The sequence below is a fragment of the Dama dama genome, chromosome 24 (genome assembly GCF_033118175.1).
Source record: "Dama dama isolate Ldn47 chromosome 24, ASM3311817v1, whole genome shotgun sequence".
NCBI classification, from domain to species: domain Eukaryota; kingdom Metazoa; phylum Chordata; class Mammalia; order Artiodactyla; family Cervidae; genus Dama; species Dama dama.
In genome coordinates, this window is record NC_083704.1 from 49,632,425 (window position 1) to 49,649,716 (window position 17,292).

The 17,292-nt window shown below is 38.6% G+C and overlaps 1 protein-coding gene across 1 annotated transcript in view; it reads left to right on the top strand.

Annotated features, from left to right (window-relative positions):
• ERC2 (ELKS/RAB6-interacting/CAST family member 2) overlaps positions 1-17,292 on the top strand; it is a 988,080-nt gene that overhangs the window by 744,446 nt on the left and 226,342 nt on the right. The gene's annotated exons all lie outside the window — the stretch shown is intronic.

The following is a 17,292-nucleotide window of genomic DNA, read 5'->3' on the forward strand; positions in this document are numbered from 1 at the left end:
TTCAATTTGAGCAAAGAATTGTCACAGCTCACTAGAGTTGTTTAGTATAAAAAAGCCTAAGAATTTCAGACTTCTTTAACAGGACAAAGAAAAACATTCAGCACCTGTGTCTATTTGAAATCAAAGAGAAACTATGAATAAATTGACAGGGCTTCCTTTATTTAACTATAGCAGCCCATTGATATTTTCTCTGTTAAGATTTTGTAGTATGTGTGTGTGTTTTGTTTTTTTATTTTTTTTTAATCCTTTACACAAGAATGGGCAACTGTCACGATTTTACAGTGTTTTTTTTCTTTCAAATGAATTAAATTTGTGTTCTTAATAACACTTTGCTACTTTTTTTAATCCTTTGCAGAAAGCTTCTTGGCTCTGAGGATCCATTGAAATACTGAGTTTGGATATTCAAGAGTCCTGCTAAGTGATTGCAAAAGGAAGCCAAAATCTAGAGTGGAAATGTTGTCTTGGCTGCACTCAGTCTTATAATGCAGTTCTTTTTGCACTTATCAGAAAAATTCCTTTCCACTCTCCAATTTACATTTGCTTAAATGAGTGGAAGTGGAACTGTGATACCATGATAAACACTAGGAACGTATTCAATCTCTAGATACCAATACAGAAAACTGAAGATATTGTTACTCAACATTCCTCTTTGTTTTTTTAAATAGATGTCTCTTCTGGGCCCTAACAGCTGGGAATACTCATATTACTCCCTTGGCAATTGGTGATTTGAATGTATTTATCTTGTAGCTAATATTAATAGTAAACTAACAAGCTAACCTAATAATTATTACAATAATAACTACAACTTGCATTCATAATAGTAATAACTGCTTGTAACCGAGTGAATGAACTGAATGGTTTACCTATTTTATTCATATAATACCCTGTGATGCTATTATTATTTTCATCTTATAGATGAAGAAACTGAGATTCACCCAGAATTAACTTCCACACAAATTCCCCCAGATGATAATTGTGCAGAACTTAGATTTGAATCCAGATCTATGGAATCCCATTCATTCACTCAAATATTCATTGACTCTTCTGTAGATTTAAATAATTGATCATTTTTAAAGATTCTTTAGAAACAGCATTTTCTTTCCTGTCAGTGGGTTATGGTCACTTCTCTAAATAAATCATTAGAGAAAGAAAAAGGTCTTGTTTCCTTCAGATATTCATTTTCCTTTCATGGACTTAGGTTTATTCCAGTTGAAATTCCCATCAGCCATTTGGACTGATGACTACACCAGCTTAACGGGTTTGGCTTAATTGATAGAAGCAATGCCTAACTCACAATGAGTCCATGACAGATATTGCTTGAAGTGAATTGATCTACATCATTGCTGTTTAGGCTTTAGGGAACACAGCTATGTGAGTAGGGATATTGCTCACAGTTTTGTGAGATTTTGCAGTCTATCAGATGTTTTCCTGTTGGTTATCTCATTTGAACCTCAGTGACCTTGGGAGTAGGTAACAGCGTTTTCATTTTACAGGCCCCACAGCTAAGATGCGTAATGGTAAGTGACCTGTCCAAGACACACATCTGAAATCATGTGACTCTTTCCATTAGACCCCTGCTTTCTGTTTTCCATGCCTGCCTCCCAGTAGCACTAGTGGTGGAGGTTGGTTGAAGGTCCAGACTTCTCTCCCCTTTCTTACTGGGGTTGTGGCATCAGGGCCCATTCAATAACATCCACATTATATGCACTGACTGCTAAGTCCTAAAAGTACTGTTTTCACTCCCTTGGGGAGTTCCAGCACTGTAGACTTTGAATCTCTTTGTGAATTTGTAGCAGCTTTTGAATTTGTCCTTGATCCCTTGGGCATACTGGGTAATGAAAGGAATGAACTGCCAAGCACTCATTGGGAGCTGTCCTGGGCTGGTCTTGCCGATAGCAGCACTGTGACTGATGGAAGATCCTTACTGAGATGCAGCCAAGTCCTCACAAGATTCAGAATAATTGCATTGTCTCGTTTCTCTGTGTCAAGGGTATCACAACCTTGAACAGTAGTTACACATTGTCTGTTTAACTTTGAGGACTTACCAAATTATAGACTGCCCAGGTTCAAATCTGCACTTCACCATTTATTAGCTATGTGAACTCAGGCAAACTAATTCATCCCAATCTGAGTTAATATACGTAAAGCAGTTAGAATAGTAGTATAGTGTAGTGTCATAGTAGTATAGTTTAGAATATAGTTTAGTATGCTTTAGAATAGTGTAGCATTCAGCACACAAAAAAAGTGCTGATGAGCATCAGTAAGTATTAGAAAAGGTCCCCAGGTGTGGAATCTATGACACGTCCTTTTGTGTGTCTATCAGCTTGGCAAGGTGGTTCCGTGATCTTGAAATAAGGCAGTGGTGTGCTGCTACGCCATGTCAGTGGGGAAGATACCCTGGTTGGTAATATTTGCCAATTTCCATGATATAAATACTCTTGCCATGGCCAAGATAGAGACTGACCATGGAGTTGGAAAGAGATGCACATAATTGACTCCTGCTAGCCAGTAACAGCCAGTTCCAGCCACACCACTGAAATAGACCCTTCAGGCTATAAGATCAATAGAATGATTGCCAACTGGCAATTGCTCCCAAATCATAGCTATTCCTGTTTATGTGACCCAGTTATTTAGGGTGAGTTCCCAGTGCTAGGGATCCCGGGTTGTAGCTTATTGATCTGAGTTGGGCTAATCTATTTCCTTTCCAAGAAGGTCAAAATTCACTGTCTTTTTTCTATTAAGCCTAAAGATTGTAGCATAGTTATTATATAAGGATTCTAAGAAAGATTTGGGGATTCTTGCTATGAGGGTCCTGGAATGATTCTCTCATTGACCTTCCTAAAACTATCTTTTTTCTTTGTTCCATCCAAGCATCCCTCTAATACATCCTCTCTTTGCTATGTTAGCCAGAATCAGTTTCTGCTGCTTATAGTCCAAAGAAATCAACTAAAACAGGTGTAGTCACGTCACTCATCCTTTGTTAGAACTCTTTCTCTGGGAATTGCTTAAGATGGCCCTCTGGTACCAGTACCAGTACCTTCAGAGATGAGAACAAGGAAACCTGTGCTATTGTTTGACATCTGTGACTTAGCTAGAGCTCTTCCTGTTATTGAATTGGTATCAGCCTCACCTACCGGTGACTTCAATCCTTAGGTCCTGATTCACATCTTAGGACCACCCTGGTACAATCCTTATCTGTCGTCACTTTAGGAGATAGTTGAAGGAATACTACCATGTTCCTAAGTCTTCTGAGACATTGATTATTCCTACATCCATTGGTTCGATACAGATATATATTGCATTAGAAATCCAACAAAATGGACAAAGGGAGGAGAAGCAGGTTCGCACTGGATCCTCTGGCCACCTGTGAATGTGGTTTTCTTAAACACTAATGTTAACCAACTCAATTTCTCTTTCCTTCTATGATAATTGAGGGTCTCCAAAAAAACATGGACTTTATGCCTGAGAAGGCTTATTTGTGAAATAAAAATTAATATCTACATATCCTATGGATACCATATCTGAAACAGACATCCTTCTTTTCAAAGGGGTGGTCACTTAGTAAGAACAATTTAAGTTCCACATGACATTTATTAGTTTATAAGATGGCCTGCTTGGAAACCTCAGCAATATTTAGGGAAATGTCAAGCATTTTTTAAAAAGAAAGACAAGCCCCCATCTATGTAGAGCAGTGGATGGGGCCAAGTAATGCCCCAGATAGTCTTCATGCACACCCTCATTATAATAATATTTAGCAATCAAATGAATGCTTTCTAGACTTTGGATGTTATGAACCAATAATATGAAAAAAAAATTTTTTTAAAACAATATAAAGCTTGATAACCTAATTAAACTATTAAATGAGACTCTTCACATGTTAACTACAGTCATCATCATTGGATAAAAGGACATTTTTACATCAGAAAGTAGGAAGGACATTACCTAATTTTAGTATAAAAGGCTACTTACAAAGCGTTGGCAATAGTACTGCCACAATATTGGTTTGTATCCTCATGTGTGTATGTGAATGAGTGTGCAGGGACTTATATGTGCATGTTCGTATGTGCATGCAACCACACGTGTATGAAAACTTCAGCATGAGCCAGTACCAGTCTTTGGGTTGGCACTTAGGAATTATTTAGTTTGGCCACACTTTTCCTTGATGGTACCCTAACATTCCTGGAAGTTCTACAGCTGGAAATAAGCATAAATAAGCAAGAGAGAAATAATTTTAAATGGATTCTCAAGTGGCACTAGTGGTAAAGAACCCACCTGCCACTGCAGGAGATGTAAGAGACACGGGTTCAATCCCTGGGTTGGGAAGGTCCTCTGGAGAAGGGAATGGCAACCCACTTCAGTATTCTTGCCTGCAGAATCCCATGGACAGAGGAGCTCGCAGGCTACAGTCCATAGGGTCGCACAGAGTCAGACACAACTGAAGTGACTTAGCATGTAGCACACTCGTCCTCAACATTTCCTCAAAGGCTGATCACCACCTGGAAGTCTCTCTTTCCCTCCAGAGCCCTTCCAGTGGAGCTCTTCTTCACACCCAGCTGTCACCCCTGCCCTCTCTGTGAGTTTACCTTCATCATCCCAGACCAAAGGGATGTTCCTTCCTTCCTACTATCAAGCCTTTTAGCCAGACACCTTTGCGCAATCTACTTAACTCAGTTTACGCAATCATAGACTCAGTTTACTTAACTTTAAGATAGGAATAATAATTAATAACTTTCTCGTTGAAGGATAATTTGAGAGGACAAAATGAAATAATGTGCTTCACTTATGCCTTGTATATCATACAGCAAACAAAGTGGTTTATTAATGATTAATTTGTCTATTAATGATCTTTTATCCTAACAATGGAGTCATTCATTAATCAGCAATTATTTATCTTTTGTGACTTAAGTTTTCATACGCTTTCTTCACCAGAGGAGTTTGCAAGCCTTATCTCTTGCCCAGCACTTAGCATAATTTTTTTTTTTTTTTGGTCTATGGTGAGTTCTTTTCAGGTACAGATGGGGATTAAGACACTGGTTGACAACATTAGATGCTCACTTATGCCACTACCCATGAGTGTGTTGCCATCCCAGAGGTGTTCTTTTTATCACTGCTCCCATCAATGAGACTTTGGAAACCCCATTAAGAGTTCTGCAGCCCCATTCCTCTTTGAACTTAAGCCTTATGTCCTGTGCCTTGAAGTTCAAATCTAAAAGAAGGCGCTCCATTGCTGTTCAGTGGCGCTGGGCAGCCTCAAGGCTGTCCTGGGAGATAGATGATCTGATCTCAAAGCAATCGGTCAACAGGTCAGAAACTCTGGGAGTAGTAATCAGTGTCAGGTTGGGGTCTGGTCACCAGGATGTTTCTCACTAAGTGGTTTTCCAGGTCTGAAAGAACTGAGCTCTGTCACCTTTCTAGGCTTCTAATCTACCCCCTCCCCCTCTGATTTGTGTAGCAGTCTCTCTCTTGTGGACTGGATTAATTGCCTCTGGTGGTTAGTCTTGGGTCCATGTGGCATTAAGAATTGGGTATTGTGGAGAGGGAAATGCCTCAGCCTTTTAAATCTTTGAGAGTAGAAAGTGATAAAGAATGAAAATGGGTACCTATTATAAATAAGCGAAAAAGGAACCAGTAAAGCTGCTTTCATTATGAAAGAAAACTGTTAGGTAGAATTACATAGAACTGCTGATACTTGACTGTTTCTGATCTACAAAAAGCACTTCATATCGTTCAGCCTAATAGCTATACACATAGGGTTTTGTGTTTCTATTTATTCATTTGTTTTTGAACTTCTGGATCATAGCTGGATTGCACTGGACTCTGAGAATGAAGAGGACAGGATGGGAGGGAGCTTTTGAATCAGTTATCCAGTATCTGGTATACACAGGTGGAGATGCCTTGAGGATTCTCAGGCCTGGATTCACGGATATCTTCTCTGCATGGTATTGCTGATGGTCTGGTATTTGTTCCTAATGGAAATACAAGGGTATTTCCTTATGTTTTGTGACATCATTGCAGGGTCATCTCATCTCATGACTGTGTATGGAGAGTCTCCAGGGTCTGCTATTTGGTAAGCTCCAAGGAAGCAGGGGGTCGTGTCTATTTGTTTGTCCTTCCATCTCTTATACCTGGTATGCAATGGGCACTTGTGTTGAAGGGATTGAAGAACTGAGCTCTGATCATCTGTTTGGTTTAGTTTTTCTAGTGTGGCCAGTAAACAGCCACCCCAGAAGAACACGTTCATCTCAGTTGCTTCTGGTTGGACTTTGTAATTTTATGTCAGAAATGTTCCTGCCTCTAGTGATGACTCCTCCCAGAGTAGAAATTTCACCTCCATGAGCCACAGGGCCACCCATACTGTAAATCTGAGACTGCTTTCTATACCATGGTGTCTTGGGCTGGTTCCCCCGCGACTCTTTCCAGATGTGGAGTGCTTTCAGGTAGTTTACCAGACTCTCATTCTGCATCCGCTGTCTGGCTTCATGCTCCTTCTTCCTCTGAGAGGGAGCCCTCTAGCACTGTCCCGCATGTTGCATTCATGAATCCAGAAATTTTAGGAAACTAACACATGGCTTCTCATTAGTTTTTGTACTCACTAGCATATTTTTACAGCTCTTTGTTCTGCATGTTTTTTAAATCAGTTGCTTAGTAATGTTATATTTTAGGGGTGTGTGTGTGTATTTGTACACACACACACACAAACTTTGCTTCTTTAATTTGGACTTTGAAATGAATTTATGGTCTTTGAATCTGCTCTTGCATCTGCATCTCTTTTTCATCTATAGGTTATGGTACATGGGTGAAGCCTTGTCAAGAAAATGGCCCTGTGCCTTTGCTTTCTCTCCCATTGACATAGTGAGCAAGTGGTTAGTGAGTGTCCTTTTGAAAGGTTGTGTGTTTTCATGGTGGCATTTTAGCAATTTCTTTCCAGCGTAGAACTGTGATCAATTTGGTCTCACTTCTTTCCCTCACAGTGTCGAAGTGTGTATTTTTAATTTCTGTCATTTGGAATTTTAAGTTATTTCCAGAAAAACATATCCTCTTGGTTTTTAGGTACAAAGCCAGGTTGGATTTACAATCTATTTTATTCTATATAATCTCTTAGCAAATCTATGACAAGAACAGAAGAACTGGGACTTTCATTCCTTTGTAGGTAACTATGTGTCAATTAAGTTACATCTTGAAATAGGCGTCTAAAACATACCTATCACCTCTTAATTGACTTCTCAGCAGGTTTAATCCCATATGGAATGATTATTTGATAATTTGATAAGTGATAATTTGATTGTAAGCTTTCATCAAGGAATTAAAAATGTAAGCAGAAAGGGGATTAGAATGTGAAATGCCTTAACTCCCTCTGCATTGTGGAGCTCTCCTCTGGCTAAAGTTCTTTTTTTTTTTTTTTTTTTAAATAAGCACCCTTTGTGATACCTCTTTAGAATATAGATTGCAAAGGTACAACTACCTTGGGGGCGGCGGGGGTGGGGGTGGGGGGAGTTGGGGGAAGTGGAAAAGGGCAGAATTTATTACAATGGCCACGAGATGGCAGACCTTAAACCCAGACTTCTCAAAGAGATTTACGTGCCCAATCTCATCCTTGAGCATGCTTTAAAAATCATCAGCTTTCCAAAGGAAGACTCCTATTGATTATCCTAAATCATTTTTCAGTTTTGTGGCAGGCAAGCAAGGGAGAGCAGGTTCAAGTTGATGGGAATCTGTTTAGCACGCCCTCTTTGTCATATATCATCTTCCTGCCCCTCCTAGAAACCTGCTTTTCGCCTGGTCAGTACCGTCATGCGCAGCACACCATGAACACCCCACTCTGTGTTTCCTCCTCCAGTGCGGGAGCGCGACTGCCTGTTTCCTGCCCCTGAATGGGAAGTCTCTCAAAGAAGCTGCTTCCAACAAACCCAGTTGTTTGTATTTCTCCCTACTAAGATCTGCCACGCAGAGCCTTAATTCAATTTTCTTCAAATGTTGCATTAACGAAATTCTGGAATGTGCCCCCTTCTGCTCATATCCCTCTTAGAGCAATGACATGAAAATCTGCTTTGTTTTTCATTATAATATAGCCTCTGGGACTATTCTATTCCATGTAAACATAAACAAAAGAAGGTTTGATTTAACACAAAAATTTCAAATTAAGAAGGGAAATATTTATTTCAAGATACAGGAGTGCAGTTTGCTGTTCTGTGCAGGGCTTACTAACAAATCTTAGTAACCTTAAATATAAAGGGAAAATTAAAATATACTCACATAATATACACATGCATATATACATCTTACCAATAAGAAAAAAAAAATGGTTGGATACCCTGGGGGCCAAGCCTTGAAGTCAACCAAAAAGTTAATGTGATGAAGCAAGTCTCTTGACAGTAACTGATCATCCATGGACAATACGTTTAGTTTAGGTAGATGCTGGCAAAGCGTTGGCTCACAGTGAAGTCCAGATGTATTTAGTTTTCTTATTAGCAATCATCAATAACCCAGGGAGTCTGGTTGGGTGTATTTTATATAGAAAACCACTTTGGCAGAGTTAAATGCTCTACAAAGGAGCCTTCTCATCATTGAATGCAAATAACAAGAATGAATGAGCATCATAGAACATTATACTGACACAGGATAGTCTGCTGGGTCACAGAGTCCTTTCATTTCACTTGCCCTTACTGTCTTCCAAATTTACCAAGTTTTTTTCGTTTGTTTGTGTTTCTTTTTTTTAATGGAAGATTTTTTGTTTTGTTTTGAAGTTGTTTGACTTTGGTTAGGTTTTGTTCTTGACCTTGCCTTTTAAAAAGTCACTTTTCAGAACAACATTTCCATTTTTCACACTGCAGGAATCACGTCTTGCCCACCTTTGTGTGGCCTTTCCTGTCAGTTCGGACAGGATGATACTGCACAGTCAGACCAGGCTGGTCTGGGATGCAACTCTTCTATGATGGGGATATTCTTCTCCACATTTAAACTCTATTTTCTCCTTTAAGTTTGTTTGCAAAACAATTATCAGCTCATGAAAGTCAAATGGGCAACTTAACAGAAACCAATTTCAGAGGCTTCTCTGTGAGTCTGTCTTGAAGATAAGAGACTGGCATATTTAGATATGTTTCCTATGAAGAGGAACCTGGTAGAAATTAATTTAAAACTCTTGAGTCATTACATTTTATGGTGTCCATCTTAATAAGTGATTGCTTAATAAGTAATAATAAGTGATTACTTATCATTTGTTTATTATTTATTTATTTATTTATAATAAGAAATTACTTATTGCTTAGTAAGTAATAATAAGTGATTGCTAACATTTGTGTGGTCCTGTCAGACACTGGACAGAATCTCTACTTGCATTATCATGTTTAACTCTTACAACAATCAGAGAGTTACTGTTATCTTTCCTTAGTTCATTATGAGGAAATAGAAGTTTCAGAGTCAAAGTAACTTGCCCATGGGTATAAAAACAAAGATATTGCTGAGATTCAAACCCAGGTACATTCAGTTCCAAAATGTAGACACTAAGTATCTTCTCTTCTTAAGAATTTGAGTAATACTATATTTGTATTGGTGAGTTTTCAAAAATCACACCAGACTAAGGTAATCAAAAGAAGTATTTACTTTTTTTTCTTTTTCCTTTCTCCCTCTCTCTGTCTCTCTCTCTGTGGATCGGGCACACAATAGTCAATAATGCTTCACACATGTCCTTTGCCAGAACCTGGACAGTGGTCCCTCCCATGCCTTATTGTCTTTTTATCAATCTCCAAAGGTCTAGGGATGGAGAAACTGAATGAGGATGGAGGCAGTACCTCTTCTGGCACTGATTGTTATCTGGCCTCAGGCCTTTTCCACATGGGAAAATCAGCTGGACTCAGACTCACCTGTATCCCTTTGCAGAAGGACGCCGAGAGGTACAGGCATCTTTGCATCCTGAAGCATGGGATGCTGGACTGGTTGCACTGGGAGGAGCTCAAGGATGATCCAGCTGCCTCCCTGGGTTGTGCCCTGAGAGGGTAGTCGGGTAGACACCAGTGCACAAAGTGAAGTGAAGAACTTCCACAGGACTCCTAGCCCCTGTGTTAGGAAATTCCAGTCATGTGCTATTAAATTTCAAAGACAAAATTCTCTGTAATTGGAGTAAACGATTTCTTGAGGTCAGTTTTAGGTGGGTGACGGAGAGCAAACCACATTAAGGAGTCTGGGCTGCCAAAGCTTCGCCTTTACAAATCTGGTCTGTTCTTTGTCCTTGGTGAAACTCACATTGTTCAAATATATCTCACCCTGTGGGCCCACCTCATGCAAGCTGCTTCGTTTTCTGCGTGGGCCTTCTCTATACACAATACATCATTCTACTGGTGGGTAGTGTTGATATTAATTGTTACCAAAAGCCTTTTCTTTCTCACTATACTGTTTGAAAATACAGCTTTTAAAATTTTGGCAAATGAGCATCTATCTGCAGGGTTCATTGTAGCAAACCTTACTCTCACACCAGGGGTAAGAGAGAGGCTGTTTTGAACAGGATCTTTCGTCACCGTCTGTCTTAAGTCACCTCCTACTGAACTTATGGTTGAAGATTCAGGGTCATAAGGGAAAGAAAACAGTAATTAACTGGGAAAAGTTGATTGAGCGGTATTTTTCCCCACAGTATGATTAGAACATGACTGTGGGCTCAGCACCATACATAATATAGGTTTTCCCTTGAAATTATCCAAACATTTCTTAATGGAATGCATTTTTTTAAGCATCTGCTTTTGTAATTGAATGTGTTCCTAAAGATGGGCCAGCTAACTAAAATAAGAGCCCACAGGAAAAACTGTGTTAATGCTTCTTCCCACAATCTAATTTATAACAGTTCCTAATTGGCCTGCCTCATTTACAACTCCTAAAATTAATTTTCAATCCTCTTTCAGAGCTCAAGTCATCATTAAAAGAACGACAGCAACAGGGAGTGAAATAGAAATGTTTATAAAGCTCCCTTTTAAATTGACTGTGATAAGTGACGTAGGAATGTATTACCGTCTGAGGCTTGTAGACCTCTCTTTGTGAAGGCTAGCCATAGGCAACTCTGGAAAGAAGGCATTTATCTTGGCAGGAGATGCCCTTCAGTCCTCTTTTGTTTTATTCCCATTGAGGATTTTTTCCAGGGTGGCTAAAACCATTTTTTTGGTGTTTTATTAGCTGTATCTTGACTACCTCCTACAAAGTGAATGACAGCTTAGGGTTATTACATGTGTTCTTGCACATATTTTTATCCATTGTTAACCCTGACTAAATGCATGCAGGGGCACAGAATTCCCCTCTCTTTTCCTTCATTGTTGCCCATATTTGTTAAAGAAATTATTCCCCTTGACGTTTGTTTAGGCTGCACTTTGATAAAATGCTGTCTATGGTCCACTTTCTTAGCTTGGCATTCAGCAGACTCTTATAGATTTATTTCTCTTTGCATTATCTTATCTTCCTTTCTAGCATATTTGGGCTTCCTTTTCATATTTTAAGTTACATTTTGGGGCATAGACAGATCACCTTAGTAATTGTATACCGAAGCATTGCAGTGTTCTAAAGATAATTTTGCAAGCCTTTGGCATATACTTAACCCCACTAACTGTCTAAAGACGAGTATATATGTTCCTTTGCATGCTGTCGGTGAGTAAGCAAAAAGGAGGGACTGAGTGCTGAAAGTGACTTCAGGCTCAGAGAAACTTTCTTCCTGTTGATGGGACAGTGACGTTTTCTGAAGCACTGTAAATCTGGCTTTGAATTTAGAAGGTGGCTCACTTGATGAAGAAGTTAATGAGGGATTTTCTTTGTATTTCTGATTTATAGCCACATGTATACTCTTTATACTTGAGCCTTAAAAAAAGAAAAAGACATAGATGTAAAGGATATATCAAAACTGCAAATACTTCAATTTTCTCAGCTTTTAAAAGGTTGAGCCCCCCAAAAGGGGGACATTTAAGCTTCCTAGTTTATGTCACCGTCTGGTATTTTCTAAAAACAGTGAAGTATTTATCATTGAGTGCTTTAAGTTAGATATATCAGCACACTGGCCTATGAGAATTATCAAAACTTAGAATCCAATATAGGGCTAGCAGATGAAGTTATTCTTTGAAAAAACTTATATTTAGTATCCCTTACCCTCAAATAAAACAAAACAAAACAAAAAAGCAAAAAACCCTGACTTTGAAACTATGGTTAATGAAAATCCCTAACCATGCAGAGTTAACTCATAATGGTATAATCTATTAGTTAAGATGTATCAGATTTATAAAACGTTATTTTAAACTCATGAAGACTTTTGCTTTAAAAAAAACAAATGTAATGGCTCTGTCAGCCTAGAATTAAGAATTTGCTTTGCCTGACATCCCTGTAAGGGTATATCTAGGAAATGGCTAGATATAACCTTAACATATTCAGAACATCTCTCCAAATATCCTAAGTATGAAATGTTCATGTTTTTCTAGTTTTGTATAATTTAAAAAACCCTTTGCCAATTACTCTTTGATTTAAATAGACAAGAATTACTGAGTATAGATATCAATCAAGATATTTTAGGAAAAAATATCACTAGTTTAAGGCAAGTCTTTAAATGAGGGTTTCTGAATATGTATAATCATTGTTACATTAATTTTATTCAGACTTCTATCATTGCATAATACTAGTACTTATAAAAAGATTTCTTAGCCAAGAGGAAACAAAACAATACAATAAGGACAAGTATATGAAGAACAAAGTTGTTATTTTCTTTGGATATTAGTATTGATGAGTAGTTTTAATAAAACTTTTATTAAAATGTTTATTAAAATTAAACTTTTATAAAAATGATTTTAAATTTATTTTGAGGTTTACTAATTAAGAATTATTAGATTTGAGGCTCTATTTAGTGACAACATCTGTAGAGATTTGGGAATTAATATATTTTTTATTGAGAGAAAACTGGGAATTAGAAATTAATTTGCTGGGACTTTTGATGTATTATAAGAAGAGAAATACATGTTAAATACATGAAGAGCCCAAGTTATAGAACTGTAGGAGAAAAGGAGTTTAGAGGGGTCATTCTTTAGGTTGATGATAACTTTTCAGTCAGTTTAGTCACTCAGTCGTGTCTGACTCTTTGCAATCCCATGGACTGCAGCATGCCAGGCTTCCCTGTCCATCACCAACTTACAGAGCTTGCTCAAACTCATGTCCATTGAGTCAGTGATGCCATCCAACCATCTCATCCTCTGTCATCCCCTTCTCTTCCTGCCTTCAATCTTTGCCAGCATCAGGGTCTTTTCCAATGAGTCAGTTCTTTGCATCAGATGGCCAAAGTATTGGAACTTCAGCTTCAATATCAGTCCTTCCAAGGAATATTCAGGACTGATTTCCTTTAGGATGGACTGGTTGGATCTCCTTGCAGTCCAAGGGACTCTCAAGAGTGTTTTCCAACGACACAGTTCAAAAGCATCAATTCTTCAGCACTCAGCTTTCTTTATGGTCCAGCCCTCACATCCATACATGACTACTGAAAAAACCGTAACTTTGACTAGACACGCCTTTGTCAACTAATGTCTCAGCTTTTTAATATGCTGTCTAGGTTGGTCATAGCTTTTCTTCCAAGGAGCAAACATCTTTTAATTTCATGGCTGCAGTCACCATCTGCAGTGATTTTGGAGCCCAAGAAAATAAAGTCTGACACTGTTCCCGTTGTTTCCCCATCTGTTTGCCATGAAGTGATGGGACCAGATGCCATGATCTTAGTATTCTGAATGCTGAGTTTTAAGCCAGCTTTTTCACTCTCCTCTTTCACTTTCATCAAGAAGCTTTTTAGTTCCTCTGCTTTCTGTCATAAGGGTGGTGTCATCTGCGTATCTGAGGTTATTGATATTTCTCCCGGCAATCTTGTGCTTCGTCCATCCAAGCATTTTGTATGATGTACTCTGCATATAAGTTGAATGAGCAGGTTGACAATATACAACCTTGATGTACTCCTTTCCCAATTTAGAACCAGTCCATTGTTCCATGTCTAGTTCTAACTGTTGCTTCTTGACCTGCATACAGATTTTCAGGAGGCAGGTCAGGTGGTCTGGTATTCCCAACTCTTGAAGAATTTTCTAGTTTGTTGTGATCAACATAGTCAAAGGTTTTGGTATGTTCAGTAAAGCAGAAGTAGATGTTTTTCTGGAACTCTCTTGCTTTTTCTATACAATTAGTAAAGTTATGTCATTCTGAATTTTAACCTAGAAGAGGAAAATGAATTTAAAAGGGTCATGGAATACAGGAATGAAAGTGGACATCGAGAGACTAGTTAGGAGATTGTTGTAATTGTCCAAGTGGGAGATGATGAGACTGTACCAGATGTGTATGTGTGTGAAAATGTCTGTGTACACCTACCTGTGCATAAAAAATGAAAAGGACAGAAAGAACATATGTACCTTGATGGGAAAAATGAGCAAATTTTAAGAATGCCAAATATTTGAAGCATGTACCTGCAGTTTATTTTGTGACTGAAGTGCTTCATTTACAATTTTTAAGTGTTTATTCTTATGATATTTTGTGGAAGGGAAGTATAACATAGAAAGATATGAGTATAAGAAAAAGTAAAAACCAGCCTATCTATTTCACCACCGTTAGATAATGCCTGTTAGCATTTTAGAGTTTTCCCTCTCATTTCTTTCTATGACCATGTGTTTTGTTTGGGGGATATTGTGTATACATTTGCATGACAAGAGCTGTTAAGGGTCTGAACTTTTTCTTATTGACATGCTAACAGGCTTGCCTGCCTCTGTTTCAGGAATGCAGGCAGAGGACCAGAGACTTTTGGGTTAGAGGCATTGGCTTTATTGCTCAAGCATCAGTGTATTTATGTCAAAACCCCGTTCCATTCCCCAAGTTCTCTGGAGGCAAGACAAGAGGGCCAGACGAATAGCTGTATATGTAATGGGTTGCATTGAAGGAGAGCAACCCTGAGTTCAGGGAACTTGAATCTTTTAGAAGATAGGGCAGTAAGATGTCTGTCCTTTGCTCTGCAAGGAAACACTGTTATACAAGGCAGTAGTATATTTAGCCTTTGATTGTAAGGGGGACACTGAGTGTATCTCTCAAGGCTATTCACTCTAAACAATCCTTGGAAACCTGTGAGAACAGAAGGTAGCACCTTTGCTCATAAAATATGCAGAAATATGAGGCTCATGGAGTCTCTCAACAAACATACATGTTCTCATATATCATTACATTTTTTTAAAAAAGCATTTTAAATGGCTGCATATAGCTATAAAAGGTGAATCTTTGGGATATAGCATAATGTACTATCAACTCCCAGTTTTCCAAATAATGATCTTTTCAGTTGTTTCCATTTAAGAAGTTTCACTTAGAAATTTCTATTTGGAGCAGAGTGGCAAAAACTATTGCAGTCACCTTGGGTGTGTTGTAGCTAAATTGGAGTAGATAGCAGTTGCACTCTCCCTGATTTGAAGTCTATGCAGCCTCTTCACCTTGGCCTTATATATAATATGCAATGGCTGTGAATGGCCAACATGTCTGTTGTCTCAAGATGTTATCCAGAAAGAGACAGGCTCTGTGAAGTTGACTATTAATGCTGTTATTTGTAGGCTAGCCTACACTGGTTTTCTTCTGGAGAGTGGAGATATTTCCCAACATTTCTGCTGCTCACATGTCTGATTGGGCCTCAGACAGAAGCTCCTACTCCCTGGCATGAGCAGGGCCCAGAAAAGTCTATACAAATCCCTGTGGTGAAAAGGAAAAGAAATCCGAGATCCAAATAATGACCATCTTGTCCAAACATCTGGAGAGGGCCTGGGTTGGTGATGGGGATTAAAGAAAGGCGAATCAGGACCGTGACCAGGTTTCAGTCCTGGAGCTTGTGTGGAGAAAAGTACTCAATATGGAGGCTTTCCAAGGGCTGTAGGGTCTTCTAAATTATCTAGACTATTGCTGAAGTGACACATATGGTTGAGACAAGGCCTCCTCAGAGGAAAGGGGGACTAAATGAAACATACCAGGAGGGCCATTTCCTAGTCATTAATAGTCTCAGAAAATTCTAGGTTAAAATTTGTGACAGATGTTGACAGAAAATTGGACTATAAAATGGGAGGAAGCAACTGTGATATTTTTCTAAGTGAGCAGTGATCAGCAATTAATCAGCAGTCAAAGCACTGTAATTTTTTAAGTGAGAGGAAGAGTTTTCCAGTGGTGTCTTAAAAGTTTTTAGGAAGTTTAAACTGAAATTATTTATTTATTGAACAAACATTTTTGACACCTGCTTTATGCTCTTCTAGAAGCTGGAGAATTGGTGGTGCACAGGCGAATGGGGTTCCAATTCATGGAGTGTCAAGTCTGGAAAACAAACAAATAGTAAATATCTTAAGATTGTTTCAAGCAGTGGATAGTTCTGTGAAAACAAAAAACAGTGTAACATGATAGACCAGTGGTTTGGGTACATGGTAGAAGCTGAGAAGTCACCTCTAGGGAGAGTGACTGGAGAGGGCTTTTTTGAGCTGAAACATGAAAGGTGCTGTTTGTGGCAAAGATATTCCAGGCAGAGGGAATGGTGGAGGCAAAGCTTAAGAGGTGAGAACAAGTGTAATATTTTCAGGGACTGGAAAAGACACCAGGAACAAAATGTGCAGGAAGCTAGTGACTGAGGAGGAAAAGAAAGAACAAGATGACCTCAGAGAGATGCTTGGGGCCAGTTGGTATAACGAGTTGTAGGCATCAGTAAAAGATCTGAATTTGAAGTTTAGTGGGTGATAGGATGGACTTTTCATTCAACAGAATGGTTGAGTCTGAATTTATATTGTTTTAAAGATTACTTTGGTCTCTGTACCAGGGTTGCAAGTGGTTAAGCTACACAAGTAGTTGCTGGTGGGTGGGATAAGTTTGTAACAGTAAGTTAATTGAGATAGGGGATGTATTTTGGTGTAAAACCTAATGAAATTGTTGATGGATTGGCTCTGAATGAACAGGGAAGAAAGGAAGTCAAGGATAACTTCTAATTGAGAGACTTGGGCTACTTAGTGGTTGGTGTTAAAATTACTGAGGTAAGGAAGACTGAGAAATGAGCGGTTCTTGGTAGAATGGCAGGGGAGCATTACTAGTTTCATTGAAAATTGAAAGGAGACCCTAGTAAATATCTCTGCATGGCTTTTTCAAAAGAAAATCTTGCATGATAAAAATAATACTTGATATTGAATTTGCTGCCCAACTTTATTGACTTGTCTTGGGGTATCTAGAACCTTACCTGGCACATGGATGGATAGACGAATGGAAGGATTCAACAGATATTTGAATGACTGGATGGATAAATGGATAGAT